Genomic DNA, 18831 nt, shown 5'->3' with positions numbered 1-18831 from the left:
CGTCTAAAAGCAGGCGTAAAAGAGTGGGCAAGTGCAATGGGGATTCCGTATGGCGTAGAGCTGGGCACATTTTACGACTGTAGTACAAGATCCAGATAGCCGAAATAAGGCCTCTTTGCGCTGTTTGTAGTAGTCTTCGCTTCACGCCGTTTTACCGGTTCTAACAAGTGGTGCATTCCGTACGTTACTTAGAGCGTATTGGCGTTCCCGGGATCGCACAAGATGATAAAGCAATCTCTAATGATTGTCAAAGGCGCGTCTAATGCGTTAGGAGCATCCCGGGAGCCGGTGAATGTTTTTAGGATGTCGAAGTGCTGCTCTTCAAGGATGTCGCCCGGTATGCTTAAAATTCTTCTTTAAAGACGGTCGCAATCAAACTATAGTAAACTGTTGTTGCTTTCCGAGACTACTGAAGATTTCATTGTTTTCTTTTCATATAAATTTCAGACACACCGTTCTGCTCTGAATGTCTAGGTCCTCGATCGCGCTTTCTAGTTCTTCCGCTGACCTACAATTGAAGGCGAGGTTAGCAGAAAACTCGAGGATACTATAGGTATCCGCCATTCCGAATGCTTCTCAAGTTACTGCTGAGGCTACTTTCCGTAAAGAGGCGGTTAATGTAGGTGCGTATTAGTGCATGCTTTATAGTGAGACTGTCGGAGTAGCCGGGAGCAGGAAGCCGTGGTCGATTTTCGGTGTGTGTGGGTGTGAGGATCCGGATATAGGCAGAGGGAGGGGGGGGGGGGGGGGGGGGCATGGTGATTGGTCGGTCGTGCATCCATTTCAGGCGGTCGTCCCGCGTGAGAGGCGAAAGACACGTGAGAAATCGGGACGTGAGAATGCAAAAGGATACTAGGTAGAAGTTTCCAGCTCCGGGCTGTGTGCACACGATGGGCGTGCTTCACTAGTGCACAGCGTACTCATCAAAGCTCGTCCACTCAACAACAGGCCTCAGAATGTCGAGGGCGGAGCTGCGGCGAAGACAGTCCTTGAACAGCGTGAGCACTAAGCAGTCACGGGGTTTTGTACCACACAAGTCAGTGCTACGTTCGTTATGGCGGTACAGGTTGTGTGACTGTCGGGTTAAGTTGGAGGGACAATCGCGTTCGATTCACTCTAACAAAATGAGGAAGCAGGATGAAACCCATACAGCTATCACTATAAATATTCGCCGCTGTCACTTTGAACTCAAATAACCACCGTCGGATAAAAAGAGTTAGAGACAAATGTTGTTTTAATTTTGTTTATTTATTTCGATACTCTAAGGGCCCTTGCGAGCATTACAATGGGCGGATAAATTAAAGAAAACAACGCATTTACCATACAAATTACAAATGGCTGAAAACAGGAATATGCAAGCTAGGAAGCCAGGTTGAAATTATTAACAGAAAGAAAATGGTCGGACACAGGTTCTTGAATAATAACAAAAATAAATACACATATAACAACATAGGATATACAGCAGTGCAGAGTGATAACGAACAATTCCACCTTCTGAAGTTACGAAACATGGGATTTAATGTTTCTCAGAACGTAACGGCCAACATACACATACAAAAAGAATCCGGGATCCTTCAACGTGCACATACCTTAAAACTCAAAAAGAAGGAAACGCAAGAAAATTTAATTTTAAAAGACATTTTTATCGTTTAGTTTAGGGTTGAGGTGATTTGAGCAATGTAAACTGTTCGGCTCCGTCGTTCGAGCTATTTATGAGAACTGCCAATAACGTTTACAAAAAATAGTTTCCAGGTTAAATAACTGCTCGTGCACCACAACTGACCGACATTGAAAAGCAGGCGAATATAGTTGATTTATAAGCAACTTAACTAAGTCTGCAAGCAACCCTTTAGCCATTAAAGATCGGAACTTGGTTCCAGTATGAGATGTGTGCCTTCCTCCTAGTAATAGCTACAATCCGCGTTTGTAAGTACAAAAATTAGATTATCTTCAGCCCTGTGGCTTAAAAAATGTTGATAATTTATCGGGGGTTTTGATTTGCGCGCCGGTAACACGCGTCCAACAACGTCGGGAAGTGAACGTGACGTCATGATGCACATTCGACGTAGACTTCTCTGGCCCTGCCTGGCTGCAGGAGAGAATTAAGGTTGCGCAACAGAGAAGGGGACGTGTGGCAAGAAGTGACGTCATTTTGGGGGCATCGCTGCCGAACCGCAGGCGCACACTTTTCGAATCCCGTGAGAAATGGAGAAAAATTCGGTAAGCCACGACGGTCGACAGCTCTCGCTTTTCGAATTTTTGAACGTCTATATGCCTGAAATAACGGCTAGATCGAAAGCGGGATTTGTAGGATAAAACTACATTTAAAACCATGCTCCTCTGTGTAAAGTGTTAAAAAGGAAACTCATAGAATATTTTAACTTTGCCAACTAAGGAACATAATTCAGCTGTGTCCGAGCGTCAACGGTGACGGAACAGCCACAGTGTTATTTCTACAAAGACATATTTTCGATGATTAATGGCCTACTTCAATCATACACTTGGTAAATGAGGCACTGCAGGAGCGATGTGTGCATCTCACTGCAGCGAATGCTCTGTGTTAATTCTCAAGGAGTCGACTGTAGCTTGAACTCACGCGACCAGCATTATGGATGTTTCAGTTTAGAAAATGCTCTCCTCTCTCTCGACCAAGTGCGACTCACTGCAGCAGTTCAAATGTTACCCGAAGCTGGTCTTCGTACACGTATCCGTAGCGGATTAGGTCGCTTAGTTTATACGATGGGCAACGGAAATAAGAAGACTGGTTAGATGATCCTGAAGGCCTCCGATTATATTCACTTATGCGCCACGGCTTTCCTTCGATCTGGCATTTAGCGTCTCCTATTGGGTGAATGACACTAAGCCTCATTCGGTGCTCGAATGGCCACTGAACAACGTGGTCCATGTCGCCCTTGTACAATTCGTATCGCAAATGCAGAGTCACATATCCCCCATCTCTTATGAGCTCAATTCCAGGTGAGATGCAGTAGCCGCGCAGGTACACCCGCTCGCTTGAATACACAGCCCACCCGCCAATCAGTGCTTTTTCTTTAAGTGATAGCACACGTTTTACAAAAAACTCGCAGCGTTCTACTTGTAGCTTATTGTGGCCAACAATTAGGCCAATGCTGTCCAAAGTCTTCTGACTGATTTCTTTCGCCTCAGCTTTAACAGCGTCGATAGAAGCTTCAAGACGCGAATATTCGTCAGCGCCCTGTCGCTTCACAGTCGATAACTCGCATTTCAGTGTTTCTTCCAATGCGCCCATCCTAGTGGAGAGATTGTCGATCGTTGATCGTTCCGCTTCTTCATTGGACGCGGTTATTTGGCGTGTTGCTTGAGACAGTTCGTGCTTCAGCGTTTCTGTGAGGCAGTTTTGACCGTGCGAAATTTCCCTCAGTCGGTCGCCTTGCTCGCTGCTTGCAGTAACCAGCCGCTCCAGAAGTGCCTTGATTTCACCAGGCTGCTCTTCTAACCCTCGGTTGGATGTCAGAGCTGGTGACTCCTCTCTGCGCAAAGCGTGTCCTCCGCTTCCCGATGCTAGAGGTGCAGTCGTGTCTGCGCAGTTCGATCTCAGGTGCGCGCACACCTCACGCGAAAGAACCGAGGCCGAGCACTTGGGGCAGCGAGCAGTGTGGTGTCCGCAGTCGCGCCGGAAATGTTGAAAGATCCCGGAAGCAGCCATTACAGCAGTGCAGCCGCTTTCTTCGTTCCAGCACACAACCTGGAAGTAATGAATATTGTGGATCATAAAGGGTCTATAATCACGATTAAATATAACAAAAATGCTAGAAACGGCAGACTGAAATACGCTTTCCAGGATTCATTGATTCGAAGATGAGAGAGAACCGATAAATAAGTATCCCGATTGATAATCATACAACTGAAGTGAGGGCAACTCGGGAAAAAAATAATAAAATAGGCAGTTTTTTGCAGTGTAAACGCAAGTACAGTTAGTCCAGTCAAACACACAACGTTCTGTTTCCATTACTAACACGCAGTCCCCACTTCTTGAGCAAATAGGCTATCAGAAAGGAAATAAACAATAGACTAGATAAACTCGAGATTTGGAGCGGGGGTGGGGATACTATGCGGCGCTTTCAGTCGCAAAGAGGCATATGAGCTAAGAGAAATAAATAAACGTGTACTGACATCGAACAGCAAGCGGGCGTTTCAGATGTCGCCTCCATCGAAGCACCGCCGCCCCGGCCAGAGTTCGTTCCCATGCATTTGGGGCTGAGCAACAGAATGCCATATGCACTAAGCTCCCACAACAAATAGAGAAAATGGGGACGGGGAACTTCTTTATGACACGTTACAGAACCCCAGGAGGTCGAAATTTCCGGAGCCCTTCACTACGGCGTCTCTCATAGCCTGGGTCGCTTTGGGGCGCTAAACCCCATAAACCAAACTTCGTTGTGTAATATATTTTGTTGCGAAGCCGAGCCAAAAACTAGGCATTAAATAGAAACACCGTGCAAGGTATGTTTAAAGCGTAACGCGAAACGATTCTCTGAGCAAAATTATGATGAGCTATCGAGAGAGAGATGAACCCGCGCCAGTGTGATTCATTGCTTTAAAGGCTTTTGGCTACAATGAAAATGAAAGAGAACGAATTTGGTACATGCAGAGATAGAGGCATAAAATTACACCTGGTTTGATTGAAAAGAAAAAACAAATAAATAAATAACGCCGTTAAATGTACCCTCACCGAGAAAAAACGAATACTGCTCTGGAATATCAATTTAAATGCAGAAATTCATTCCTAAAGACGACTGCCACAGTTCAGTACTAAGATGAAAGTTTTGTTTCTGGTTTTATGCGGCTTTAACGTCCCAAAGCGACTCAGTCTATGATGGACGCCGTAGTGGAGGGCTCCGGATAGTTGCGGCCGCCTGATGTTCTTTAACGTGCACTGACATCGCAGAGTACACCGCCCTCTATACTCCACCTCACAATGCGTTTTCAGCGCATTGAAGGCTGCGACGATCTCAGCCAGTCAAAACGGCGCGCGCTACAAAATGTGTTCCTCCGCGCCATTTACCGCGCGACTGGTGGCGCCATCACTGGGAACGAAAGAGCACCCGCTTCCGGCTGTTTCACTCTGAAGACTCCCCTTACAAAACTGGTCTATAGACAGTCTATAGACTTATTGTGGACACTATTGCCTTCCTATCGATATTTATTTGTGACTGTTTATAGTCTATAGACAAAAGTCTGCCAAATGCCTATGGCCATAAATCTATAGATTGCGTATAGGATTTGTATTGCATACATAGACTGTTCTCTAGGGTTTGTCTATAGGGAGTCTGTATATTTTATGGAGAGAAGTTTATGGACAGTTACTAATGACGGCTCACCGATTCGCAGCAGGCTTTCGCAGTGCTGTGTTCGTGCGGACTTTGCTAATTTAACCAGCGATTAAAACGCTCGCTGTACTTCCAAAACGGCCTCTTGAATCCTTTTGAATTACTCCGATAAACTTTTAAATTATAGTCACAACAGCTGCTCATATATCTGAGGGACTATGTGTAGACTTCCTTTGCCCTGATTGGACGAGGGGGCCCTACCTTTCACAGAGCTGCAAACGACTTGTGAAATGAAGTATACGATTTCGCCCCAATCGAAATGCAACCACCGAGACAGGAATTGAACCCTATTCTTTCGGGTTAAGGCTGATTCACTCGCCGGACCGTCGGCCCGCGAGTCACGTGTTCACATGTAACTACTATGCGATGCGCGTGTCGGCCCGCGCTTCGGTCAAGCGAGAAACGTCAAGTGGCTTTTTCTCGGCGGGATTGAGCGAGAGGCCGCGAATCTGTGCGCGCTAGGTCAGTCAACAGCATTCTCAATGTAGCATGTACCTGTACAACTCTCTTCATGCTCTGCCACTAAATGCACTTGTACGAACTCAAAAGTTGCTCAGATCATTCACAGAATCACGGTAACTAATGATCCACTTCTCATCACCTTGTTTAAAATTTCTTTGATTAACAAAACAGCTGCCACAAACCAGAATTTTATTCTTCCTCCATGTCAGAACCTGTACGGAAAGAGGCTCGTAGAATTTAACTGCGCTCTTATTTTGAATTCTTCGCCACTAAACATAAAACAAGCCTCTAATTTTACCCCAGCTTTAGAGATGTTCTTTTTTCAGAGATATTGTGAATAATAAGTGACTTTATGTTCATTTCATGTATAAACTATGCATGTTCTGAGTTATTGGGTTATGGACTGTATTTCTTGTTTCATTTCTTCGCGCACTGCCTTTATTTTGTATCCTGTGTTGATTATGGACCCGTTACTGGCCAATGTCTATGGTTCCATCAATGTTTGTATTTCGCAAGATATATAATATTGAATGAATGAATGAAGGAATGAATTAAACGTTTCTGTCACTGTGACCGATTTCCATGACCCCGCAGTTAATCCGATCAAGCCGTAGTTATCCACTATTGATCTGCTACCCCCTGCAATTTCACGTTAGCACGCGCAAGGAGATCTACCAACGGGGAGAGGGAGAGAATCGGAAGACGCCAATGGCTGGTGGGGCTCCTTTCAAGGGGGCATTTGATTCCCCCTTGACTTGGCTAGGGGTGAAGGGGGGAAATTGGAGAGACGGGGTCGGTAGGGCAGTGGTAGCCCACAGTGCTTGGACAAAAGCTCGTCTCCTTCTCCCCCTGCGTCCCAGCGTTGCCAATCACTTCAGTCTTGAAGGTTTGGTTCGCCAAGTGCACCTTAGGCTTTTTCCATCTCTGCCGGCAGAGATGCGGCAGAGAGGGAAAAAGAGGGACTGGGAAATTGTATCAGTGATCCTTCGGTGTTTTTATCAATGAAAGACTAAGCTTTCTTAGGTGCAAGGCAGAGGGCGAAAGTGTGAAACTTGTGCACTGTTTGGTACGTTTTTGTTGTTTTTATATTTTTTTATTTTTTAATGTTTTTATTGTTTTGGTTTTCTTCTTTCCTTGACACATCATGACCTTGACAAGATAATCATTGTTAGTTGTTTGTACGTGCGCAATACCTGACCTTTATAAGGCTGTCAGCGCCAAATAAAGACCATTCAGTGGAAGTAAGCGCTTGTGTTGTGTCCTGTGTATTCTGTGCGCAATGAATCCTCATGCCGATTACCCACTAGCCCGAACCCTGACCCTTCTACGAGATTACGACAAAATTGTAGCACCATGCGTGAATGCTCTCGTAGCTTCTTTTTCGTTGCCCGCTCCATCGCGCGTTGAAAGCGGCTCACAGCACTTGCCCATTTGGCCTTCTTGCTTGAGAAAGCAAAAAGCGTCGGAACGAAGTCTGGGTGCCGCGGTGACATTCGAGGCCTTCCTGCCCATGAATAAAACACTTCGTGATAGACTGCACACGCATTTAAACACAGTACCTCGTCCGCACCTGTCACAAAGTGATTCCCGCACAGTCTTGACGTGTTTGACGGTGCCCCAGGGCGGCACGATCGTCGAGCCGGCGAACTGCTTTTATCCACGCTTCGCGTCGAAGGCTGTCCCGGGAAGCGCTCGGAAAGCGAAAAAATCCGAGTTTGCTTCCCTTTACATATTGGGCATTGCTGCCGTATGCAACACATTTCGTAGGTATCGCCAAATGCGTCGCGCTGAACGCCCGACGGCTGCAGCAACGCACCCCGCGTAGGAAGCCGGTTTGTTTACACTTCCACGACCGGTCTCGAGTGGAGCGAGCGACCCTTCCAATATGTTTCGCGACACCGCCGCCAGGGGATGGGCGCATGCGCAGTCGCGTCGTGAAAAAGGCGGATTCAACGAAAGGCAAGCACACTTGCTAAGCGTCCGACGCTCTGAGGCGTCGCGCCAGCCGCTCTATATGTATATGCCCACATGACCACGTGGCTATGACGTCGTATCAAACATGGTATCTTACGACATCCCCATCGGATGCCATCACGCGGCTTCACATTACCCCATCGAATGTTCTTAAACTGAAAGGTCAGACCAAAGATCACCCAATGTCAAAGATCAACTAAAGGTCATGGGTTAAGGTCAGCGGGTCAAGGGTTCGCCACCAATACTGTACCGCATATAGTCATACACGGCTAACGTGGTTGGGCTGAAGGTCGTTCAAGGTCATTCTCCGCCCCATGTAACGGCTGCGTTACCTACTGTAATGAAGCTTTTCGCTTCAAAAAAGTGAAGGAAATCTGATATGTTAAGCACCCGAGCTGCAGTCGGCGGAGGTGAAATGGAGAGGATAGCGAGGAGAAGTACACAGGGGAGTGTCAGCAAGTCTCCAAACACTTCACGGTGAGGTCACAATTCTAAAAGCAGCCTCACACACCGTCCGCTTGTTAGCTGCACGAAACCGCAACGCACCCAACACGCTCCCGCTTTCTAACGCCAACATGAAATAGCACTCCCTTTGCAACCCCTACGTAGTCGCTACATAGCTCACCTGTCTTTTCAGGAGCTCGTCCGCGGGCCATTCCTTCCATTCGACGTGTTCTCCCGGGCACTGCAGGCCATCCAGGGGACAGAGTCGTTCTCCGTTCTCTGCGCACTGGTCGTAACAAGGCTCGCACAGCACGTGCAGGCACGGAAGCAGCGCCATCTTTGTGTGCACCAGTCCGCAGGCACTGCATGCAGTCAGCAATGGAATCGGCCTCACGAAGTGCAACGGCCTCCAGTCGAGCTCCGGGGCGAACCCGACCAGCGTGTAGGGCACACTTCCGGCAGGCATCGTAGCGTATGTCGTTCGTGAGCTCGGCCCAGAAGAGGAAGAAGATGTGGTGGTTATGGTGGTGGTTGTCGCTTTGGGATATTCTCACATCTGGTTAACCACCCTGCGTTTCCTTTTCATTCTCTCTCTCTCTCTCTCTGGGGAGGGGATACTGGACGCGAGGTATGTTGCCTGATTCGTGGCATGCAGGGGGAAGAGAACAGGGAGGTGGGCGGGGACGGGGGAGGAGGAGGGGGCGGGGGGGGGGAGGCGTCTGCCTCTCCAACAAAGTACCTGGGCGAGGGAACTGTCGAAACACCTCCTCTCTGGACTGTCCGAGACCGGTTCGATTGAAAACTAAACATTTTGACAGATTTGCCTGCCTGGTTGGGTTTTGAAGACTTACAATAAGCTGCACATCTCCAACCAAAAATTTTAATTTTAACCCAATGTTTCGATGCCGACTCGGCTCCTTTAGCAGGGGGACTTAGGGCAGTAGCTAGCCTCTTTAAGTATAAAGGGGAGGAGGGGGTCAAAGGAACGAAAGCTGTGATGCGAAAGGCGTGGGGAGGGGGAGGAAGGGTGGGGGGGTTAAGGCTGTTATACCCCTGCCACACGGCAAATTTAATGTCATTCCCATCGAATGACATTAGCACCTAATGCCCTAAATCGGCTGCTACACAGGAATATTTAGTGTCATTAGGTTGAAATGACATTCGCCATCTAATGAGTTTGAGGAACTCATTCGCATTGCGTCTCGAACCGAATGCGTACTTTGGACACCAGACACGCGGCAGAAACAAGCGACGCAAAAGAACAGCATGCGCACTGCCAAAGTTAGAAATTGTACTTATTTGGTTCTGCTAAAGAAATGTTAATTTTGGTGGGAGCCTCTTGACAGTGGAAGCTGTCGTGGATGGTTGTTACTCTCTGCACCGGCAGCAGCCAACGTCAGCGGCCGACCGCGAAGCAGGGCCTTTCCCGCGACCGCCGACCGTTTTGCGTTGCGTGTTTCTTGTTCGTTGGTGTTCAATGTTCGTTTAGCTCGCAAGTACTTAAAGGTGTAACTGAGCGCTTCACCTTTTGAAAGTCATTTCAATGCTCCGTTGCGCAAGCCATTTTGTTTGTTTACGTTTATCGGATTTGTGGTTGACTTTGTACTTGGCTCGACTTTTTATCGCTAAAGTGCTGTAGAATTCTCAGAAGTAATATTTTAAGCTTACATTATTGTACAGACATGTTCTCACACCCTTTTGAAATACGACATAACAATTTCAAACATATTTTATGCGCGCTGATGTCTTTCAATTGTACTGTTTTTTTTTTCACTGATCGTCACTGCCATCATTTTCGAATGGCATTATTTTTTACCGTGTAGCACCGAAGGAGACCGAATGACATTCGGTTGGAATGACATTAAATTTGCCGTGTGGCAGGGGCATTAGTCACGTTGTGGCACTGCGGGAAGGCGGTCAATGGCGACTTTTTTTCGTTGAGTTGAAGAGCGAAGTCCATAGGCATATACTGGGGGCAGGTGTCCTTTTGTGGGGTTGATGTCGGCGAAACCAAAAATCTCGAAGAAAGAATTCGGCAACACAAAAACGACGTCCGCAACTTCGGAAGAGAGCGCGATCCTGTAGCCGAGCATTCCGAGGACTCAGACAATAGAATCAACTTAGAGGAAACCAGCATCATAGGAACCGAAACAAATTACCTCAAAACGCTCCTTCTGGAATCCTGGCATATCCAAACCACTCCGAACAATATCAACCGCACAAAAGGAAACCTGACCCCAGTATATGCCCAGGGACTTCGCCCTTCAACTCAACGAAAAAAAAAATAGTCATCGACCGCCTACCCACAGTGCGGCAACGTGACTAATACCCCTGTCACACGGCATTCCTCGAACGCCTTTCCAGCGAAGCCACCTTTTCTCTCCAAAAGAGCGAAAGCTTAAAGGAGCAGCGACACAGCTACACGGTGCAGCACAAAGGTTGAACAGCCGTTGAGGCTTAGCACCCGCTGCTGTGCTCGAGGCGGTTGAAGTGAGTGTTTTAAAATTAAAGTGGATAATTCTGTTCATTCGTTGAACTCAGGCAATTTTTTTATTCTGATAGCTTCCTTAAAGGTACTGCAACACATACTCCCATCAGCAGCAGCAGATTCTGTGTAATGCCTTGGCCACCGGGGGCATTCGGTGTCGATGCAAAATTTTAACTGTCATGAAATCTGGGCATAAAATATAAACACCCGTACAAAAAGCAAATCCACACACCTTTCGAATTTTTAAAAGATGTTTTCAAACATTGTTGGCTGCATCTGTTTTTTATTGTTTTTACTTTTTGACGTTGGACGGCACTGCGATCGCACGTTCTCGAAGGCCGCGCCTTTGAGCTCCAAAGGTCTCTGACGGGCGCCTTCGCCTCCAAGGACCTTAGCGGCAAAGGCGCAACATTTGTGCCGTGTATCTGCACTCCTAACGCCTTTGGATATAAGGACCTGATTCTCAATTAAGGTCTTGGCGGCGCCCGTGTGACAGGGGTATAACAGTCCTAACCGGTATGTTATTCTTACACCATGGCCCTAACCCCCCCCCCCCTTCCTCCCCCTCCCCCACGCCTTTTGCACCACAGCTTTGGTTCCTTTGACCCCCTCTTCCCCTCCATACTTAAAAAGGCTAGTTACTGCCCTCAGTCACCCCTGATGAAGGAGCCGAGTCGGCTTCGAAACGTTGGGTTTCAAGCTAGTTTTTGGTTGGAGATGTGCAGTTTATTATAAGAAACCTGTTCCCCCCCCCCCCCCCCCTTCCACCGTGTTAGCGTGAGGTTACAGCGAGGTGCTCAGGATGGCAGCGCCCAGGGAGCCCTTTTTGCAAAGGTCTATAGGGAACCGCAGCTTCGCATGGGGGCGCTGCAGGCGTCAGTGCAAAGCGCCCTCTCCGGCCAACTCCTCACAATTGACCGGGCAGGTCAGTCACCCCTGAAATTGAGTAGCCGGGCGAGTAGCGCACGCTTCGTCTTGAAAGGGGCCAATTCTGCGCATGCTTTGCACATGTTGGCCTGCCTAAAAACCTGTTTGCGCATTCGTGTGCTTTTTCCCTCGTGCTTCCATGCTGACGGTCTTCACAGATTTTGGTTCAAAGAAATAGTGGACAGTGAACTCAAACTTGATAAAAAGGAGAGCTCTAGGAAGCAGATTATTGAAGAAAACGCCTTTAACCGAATCGGTGAAATGTGTGTCTCAAGTAAATGACAAGATCATTTACGACGTGGAATTCGAGGTAAATACCCTTTTTAATGGTAATTTTTGATAAATACTTCATTTTGTTAGATGGCTGAACAGTTCGGTGCAGGCAATTTTGTTTGCCAAATAGTCTGAATTTCCTTACGTTTTTCGCTGAATAATAATGAAAATAATCTTTCTTTGAAGATTAAATAAAGTGTCCTTGCTGAAGAGAAAAAGAAAACACGCACGAATTGCGCCTACAAGCTACGTGCTTATGGTTGACAGAAAAAATGCTCTAGTTCGGTTAATAACTACCATTGAGATAAGCGGTTGGTATATCTATTTTAATGCCGATTACAGCGCGCGTGTATCCCCAAAATAATTTATTCGCGGAACGAGCGCTCATATGCAAATGCTCATTTATGCGCAAGGAAACATTTTAACTGCTTTTTTGGAATTTTTTTACATAACTTTAAAAAATGAGCCGGCCGTCACACATAAAAACACAGAGGCGATCAGTGACCTTGCCTTCCATGCGTATGCATTACACAGCTGTTAATGTCAGTCTCCGTTACATTTTATTTTTTTTGGCATTACGAGACGAGCGGAGGGCTTCGCTGGCAAAAAAAAATCACATTCGCGAAAACTGGTGACAAATATTATTACACGTGCAACACGCCAAACATGTTCAGCAATAGAAATAAAGAATACTCGACCCTGTGAAGAGCAGTTATCCAGGCTTCTAAACCATTATCCTTCTCAACCATTTCATACTCAACAATTCCAGCCAAAAGCGTTTTGAACGGGAAAGAGTTTGTAAGCAGAATTTCTTTCATATATTGTAAGATTTCACTACAACAATCAATATATTCGCATATCTCCCGTCAATAGGCTTGCGATTTTCTTGCTATTAACGTTTTTTTCTGTCGTCAAAAGCGTTCCCCATTGGTGGTTTAACTGCTCGGTGCGAGCGCTGGAAAAAATACAAATATTTTGCTACACATTGGAAGGATGGACCATTTAGCCTTTAATTCTTCCATACCAGGACCTGATAATTTTCCGGTAATCAAAATTTTTACCGAAGAATGTATTGCATGTCTACGAAATCTGCAGAACTCCACTGGCAGCTCTTGGCCCTGGGTGTTCAGGGAACTATTTTTGACAGCCCCTTACACAACAAGAAGTTTCTCCACTCTTTGAACGCCGAGGAATTCCAACCGTAACTGACAACGAGCGGCAACACATCTTTTGTGCCTCTGCGTACTGATCGAGACGTCGCTGACTCAATGCGCTCGTCCGGCGACGTGCCCCACGACTCGAGGGGACCGTCCCCTCCCCCCTCCCCCCTCTTGAGACCAGCTGTGCGTGCCCCGACAGAAGTGCGGAAATAACCTGCGGTTTTTTTTTTAACCACTACTACTAGAGGCGGCGCTGGTGCAGTTGGGGCGAACTTCTCTTGGAGCGTAAATTGCGCACCTGCCCTAGGATTCACCATCGACAACTTGCAGGATTTCAGGAAAGCTTATTTACAGAGAGATTTCTTCGAACCACAAAGCCCTGTATTTCTTTTCAAAAAGGTGAAACGCGAGGGCGCAATGGTGCCTCGACGAGCACCTGCCTCGACCTCTTCCTCGCGTTCGCATGCCTATACTCTGAACACGTTCAACAATAACAACATTCAACAACAATTTTCCTCTCATTTCCCTTCCTTTTCAAAAAAGAAAAAGAAAGCTAGAGTGGATTCTGTGAACGAGGGTTTTCGGTTGGAATAACGTAGAGGGCAAGCAATGTTCTGCAAGTTGGGGGAAGTAGCAGGAAAGGTCACAAAGGAAAGAAGGGGGTCCAAGGGTCAAGAAAGGGGAGGCAGAAAAAAAAGCTAAGAACTGGGGGAGGGGGGTGGCAACATAACAGTGCCGCCGAGTGACCGGTGAATGTCACTCGAAACAGTTTCCGGGCGTGAAAAAGTACGGCCTTCTGTCTTGCTGTTGTTAGTGGCTATTTATTAACAAAATAATGATGGAAGGTCAAGATGTTGCTAGCCGCGGCATCTGCCATCGAAGCCTGAAGCACATGAGCTGCGGCTAGGGAATAAAAGGACAGGGAGAGGGAAGGATAGGGCGAAGCGATAGTGAGAAAGGATAGGAGTAGGGGGTAATATATACCATGTACAAAGGCAGAGTATGGAAATATGCCATCTCTCTTGATAATCAGATTCACGTAAACATCAAAAACGCCCCGTTTGGGATACGCGCCTCCGAAAGCTACATAAAAAGGAAAATAATGGAGAGCCGAAACCTTCCACCAATAATAATAATAATAATTGGGTTTTTTTGGGGAAAAAAAGGCGCAGTATCTGTCTCATATACCGTTGGACACCTGAACCGCGCCGTAAGGGAAGGGATAAAGGAGGGACTGAAAGAAGAAAGGAAGAAGAGGTGCCGTAGTGGAGGGCTCCGGGATAATTTCGATCACCTGGGGATCTCTAACGTGCACTGACATCGCACAGCACACGGGCGCCTTAGTGTTTTTTCTCCATAAAAACGTAGCCGCCGCGGTCGGTTTCGAACCCAGGAACTCCGGATCAGTAGTCGAGCGCCCTAACCACTGAGCCACCGTGGCGGGGCCCGCCGCGTACCTCAAAGCGCAATTATTAGCTTGATAGCAGTATTAGTTAATGACGAAGACAGTGAGCACCACACAGCGCGAGTGTGTTCTAGTTTAACACGAGGCAGGTTCGGCTGCGGTGGTAGCCTAGTTCTCTCGCGCAGTGCCAGCGAAGATGATCGGTTCGGACCTCCGCGGGATTGAATTTCAGTCGCGGATATTTGATTTATTTTTATTACAGCGAAAACTGTTAGGCGGATGTCCCTGGCTTACACGTCGTAGTCATCCGCCGTCGGCGTTGCCGGTTGCACCAGTCAACCTGGGTCGCATAAGCCAACGGGCGGCTCTGTTAACAACAGCTGCCTGCCAGTGCAGGTGTGCATCACGTGACCACTACGCCAGTGCGCCAGCAAAATATTCCCGAAACCAAACGCCTGAACAGCTATCGCTGCGTTACACAGTAGTAACCGTCCTGCGAGTCTTTATTTATTTCCTTTGGCACAAACCCACAAACACCGCAAGCATACAAACATTGCAAGATCATGCTCAGCGTTTACTCATCGGAACAGTCCTTAAATGAGACGCGCTGACATTAAGAATACACTCGTTGACATAGCCTATAACCGCGTTCCTAGAAAACGTCATGACAGGTCGTAACTTCGAGACGCGGCCAGGTTTACCGAATTTGGTCTGTCCCGATGGATCTGCACATATATTTGCTGGAGTTGCATGCTATCCATGGTACACGACACATACTTCTGGTTTCGCCTACCGCCACGCCTCACGGCTTCCTCATCAACGGTTGTGGCTTAAAAAACGTCTCAAAATACAGCTCTAAAGGTAATATACTCCAAGACGAAACGGCACGTAATTTCATTCCTGTTAGTACTGGGCGTATAAGAGTGCTGAAAAATATTATTTTAACTTACAGCAATCGAAGTTCTGCCATACGCATTCCGAAACGGAGAGCTAACTGTCTGTTACAGTGTGTATGCGTGTGTTACGGACGGTGAATTGACGTCTGTGCACCACGCCAGAGGTCACTGACCACCGTTTTATTCTCTGCCGTGATGCCATATTCTTTTCGGACAAATTACAGCGAACGATTAAGAAGGAGGTTGAAATCAGAGGGTACAGTGTTAAATGTGTGCCTGTTTATGAAAACTGTCGTGCGTTGTGATGTCTTCGTGTTGACGGGACTATTCAGTCTTTTGATGAGGCGTATCATGAGTTTTGATGACACGATCATTGAAGTCTGTTTTCTAGGAACAGTGCGGTGCGAAGTGGGTATGCCGCGTAGAAGAACATCCCAGCTGGTTACCATATATTGAGCCATGTGTGTGTTCACCAATAAATTTGGTGTATGTGATGTTACTGAAGTGCGGAGGGATATGCGGGCTCGTTTTATGCAGCTCAGTGATTTAAGGCACGAGTATTTTTGGATGTCTCCTTTTTCGGAAGTTTCAACCTACCGTAAATAATAAAAGCAGCACATGCGAAGTGGTCTAATGCGTCGACAAACGAAGCTGCTCTGTTTACGCCGGTGGTTTTCGCTCAAGTGCATTTTCAAGTTCGGCCTCTGGTTCGACTTCATGTTCGCCTCAGTTTCGGACGATTTTTGCCCGAGTTTTTCGAGGACGGGTTTGGTTTATGGGGGTTTAACGTCCCAAAGCGACTCAGGCTATGAGAGACACCGTACTGAAGGGCTCCGGAAATTTCCACCACCTGGGGTTCTTTACGTGCACTGACATCGCACAGTGCATGGGCCTCTAGAATTGCGCCTTCATCGAAATTCGACCGCCGCGGCCGGGATTGAACCCGCGTCTTTCGGGCCAGCAGCCGAGCGCCATAACCACTCGGCCACCGCGGTGACTTTTTCCAGAGTGGGGTTAAAGCAATTAACGCATGATACCAATCAGGAAAGCTTTCACGTAGGAAGTTGCAATTTGTGCATTTCTTCTCACCGAGTGCTTACAGAAAATATTTAGGAGCCAGAGTAGAAAGAGCTCGGGATAAAATTTAATGGGTACCATTATTAACCTCTGATCCGCTGATGGCATTGCGTTGATAAGTAACTCTAAAGAGGAACTATACAAGAACAGCCTAGGAATTATGCAGAAAAATAAAGCTGTCCTCAACACTATCCGAAGGGAAAAACAATTTCCGATAGGCACCGAATTATTGCAAGTGGTAAGGGTGTGCATCTACTCAATTCAGGTAGTGAAAGCAGATTCAGGCGCCGAGAATTAAAAAAAAATAGAAAATTAGAACTCATTGAAGTGAATTTAATTGGCATATGCTGTCAGATCATGAATTGCAATTTACCAGAAACGCTCAAGAAGAACGTATATCACAACTGCATATTACCAGTACTCGAATATATGGGGCACAAAGTGGTGACTGAGAAAAAGGGCTGAAACTGAATACAACAACCGAGCTATGGAGAATATTATAGGTGCAATTTTATGAGACAGGATGAAAGTATAGTGACAAAAACGCGATTTAAAAGGGCCCCGAAACACATTTTCAGTGCATTGTTTTGCCTGTTGCTTGCATAGAAAGAGTTATAGTGAAGCTATTAGCATCGGTCGCACCGTGTATACTATGGTTTTTAATGCTTTGATTGGCTCGCAAAAACAAATTCGTGGCGCTGACGGTGTCACCATACAGTGGTGGTTTTTCGCAGCGGATATGACATAAGTTAGTGGGAGCTTCATAATTCAACAAAGAGTAAATATACTGCAAATTGTGTTAATAACTAGACATACGTTTTGTCAAGTTTTAGTGTTTTATATTACATTAGCAAAACAAACTTGTTTGCCTTAGATAAAAGCACTGTAAAGCAAGTAAAACAAAAATACACCACTAGAGGCTCTGGCTGCTTTTTGCGTCAACGGACTTTGCGCCTCTCTATAAACATCCTACGGACTTAGCACTAAAACACTTATGGCTACTCTCAATGTATCTGAGAGCGGCTTTGCGGAATCGATCCGATCGAGCCATTGCACTATATAAGCGTTCGTTTCGGTCCCAAGGAAGGATGCGTTCGTTTCACATTTAGCAGGCAGTGCGCATCGTCAGCATCTGAAGGATCCCCAGGCGGTGGCGCCAGATGGCGCCACGTTCCCGTCAACAGCGCGCGCTCCTTGCTCGCCGTGGCCAACCAGAGCGCTAGGAGCGACCGGGCGATGGTTGGCGGTAAGCAGTAGCGGTACGCGCAATGCTAAATGTGTCTGATATCTTGCGCAGGCTGTCACACCGTCGCAGTATCTCGCGCTCAAGTTCGCATCCATAAGTAAGAGAACGTCACTGATCAGTGTTCCCTTCTGCGCCGTCGACGTGACGATGAAGCATCGCTGGATCGGCTGGGCGTTCACATGGTTGTTGTAACCATGCAAACGGCGCCGCCAGCCTTGGCATGAACGAGTTACAAAGAACAGGCAACCATGGATTGCAAACTTCCGCCTCGTGCTAAGATAGGCTGTTTTGATTGGTCGCGCAGTGTGTCGTCATTGGGAGAATGAAATGGAAATGGGAAGGTCCGCGAAAATAGAGTGGAGGGCAGCATTTTGTTTGCTTGTATTTTGAAATTTCTTCATTGAATAACTCCCGTTCCTATGCATCGATTCTCGTAATTCTTTTTGAGTCAGCATCTGTGTGACGTAAGGAATCCATCTCAACTGTAACCGACATCCGTTCAAGCGATGTTTCGCAGCCCCTTTAAGGACATCCTTGCCGAAACCAGGAAGAAATGGGCATGGCAGGGGACGCAATGCGAAAACAGGATAACTGATGATCCCTCAGGATAAGAGAATAAATATACAGGACAATGCAGTCGTAGCAGGGGGCAGCAGAAAATTAGGTTGGCGGATGAGATACGGGAGGCTGAGGGGATGAGGTGGCCGCAGGTGGCAAATGACAAGGGTTAATTGGAAAGAAATGGGAGAGGCGTTTCCTCCGCTGTGGACACTATTGGGCTCTTGATGGCGGTAATGTAGTACGTGTATAAAGAGACACTAAGGACAATGATACCAATTTTTTTGAAGCGAGAAGCTTCATTAAGCTAGGTAAAGCAGTCGTCACGTAGGCCGGAGAATGACCTTGAACGACCTTCAGCCCAACCACGTTAGCCGTGTGTATGACCATGTGATACAGTTATGGTGTCGAACACTTGACCCATGACCTTGAGTTGACCTTTGACATTGGGGCACCTTTGTGTGGACCTTTGACCTTAAGAACATCCGATGGGGTGATGTGAAGCCACGTGATGACATCCGATGGGGGTGTCGTAAGACCATGTGATACCAG

Source organism: Amblyomma americanum, chromosome 9 (assembly GCF_052857255.1).
Source record: "Amblyomma americanum isolate KBUSLIRL-KWMA chromosome 9, ASM5285725v1, whole genome shotgun sequence".
Taxonomy (NCBI): domain Eukaryota; kingdom Metazoa; phylum Arthropoda; class Arachnida; order Ixodida; family Ixodidae; genus Amblyomma; species Amblyomma americanum.
Note: the sequence above shows the minus strand (reverse complement) of the source record.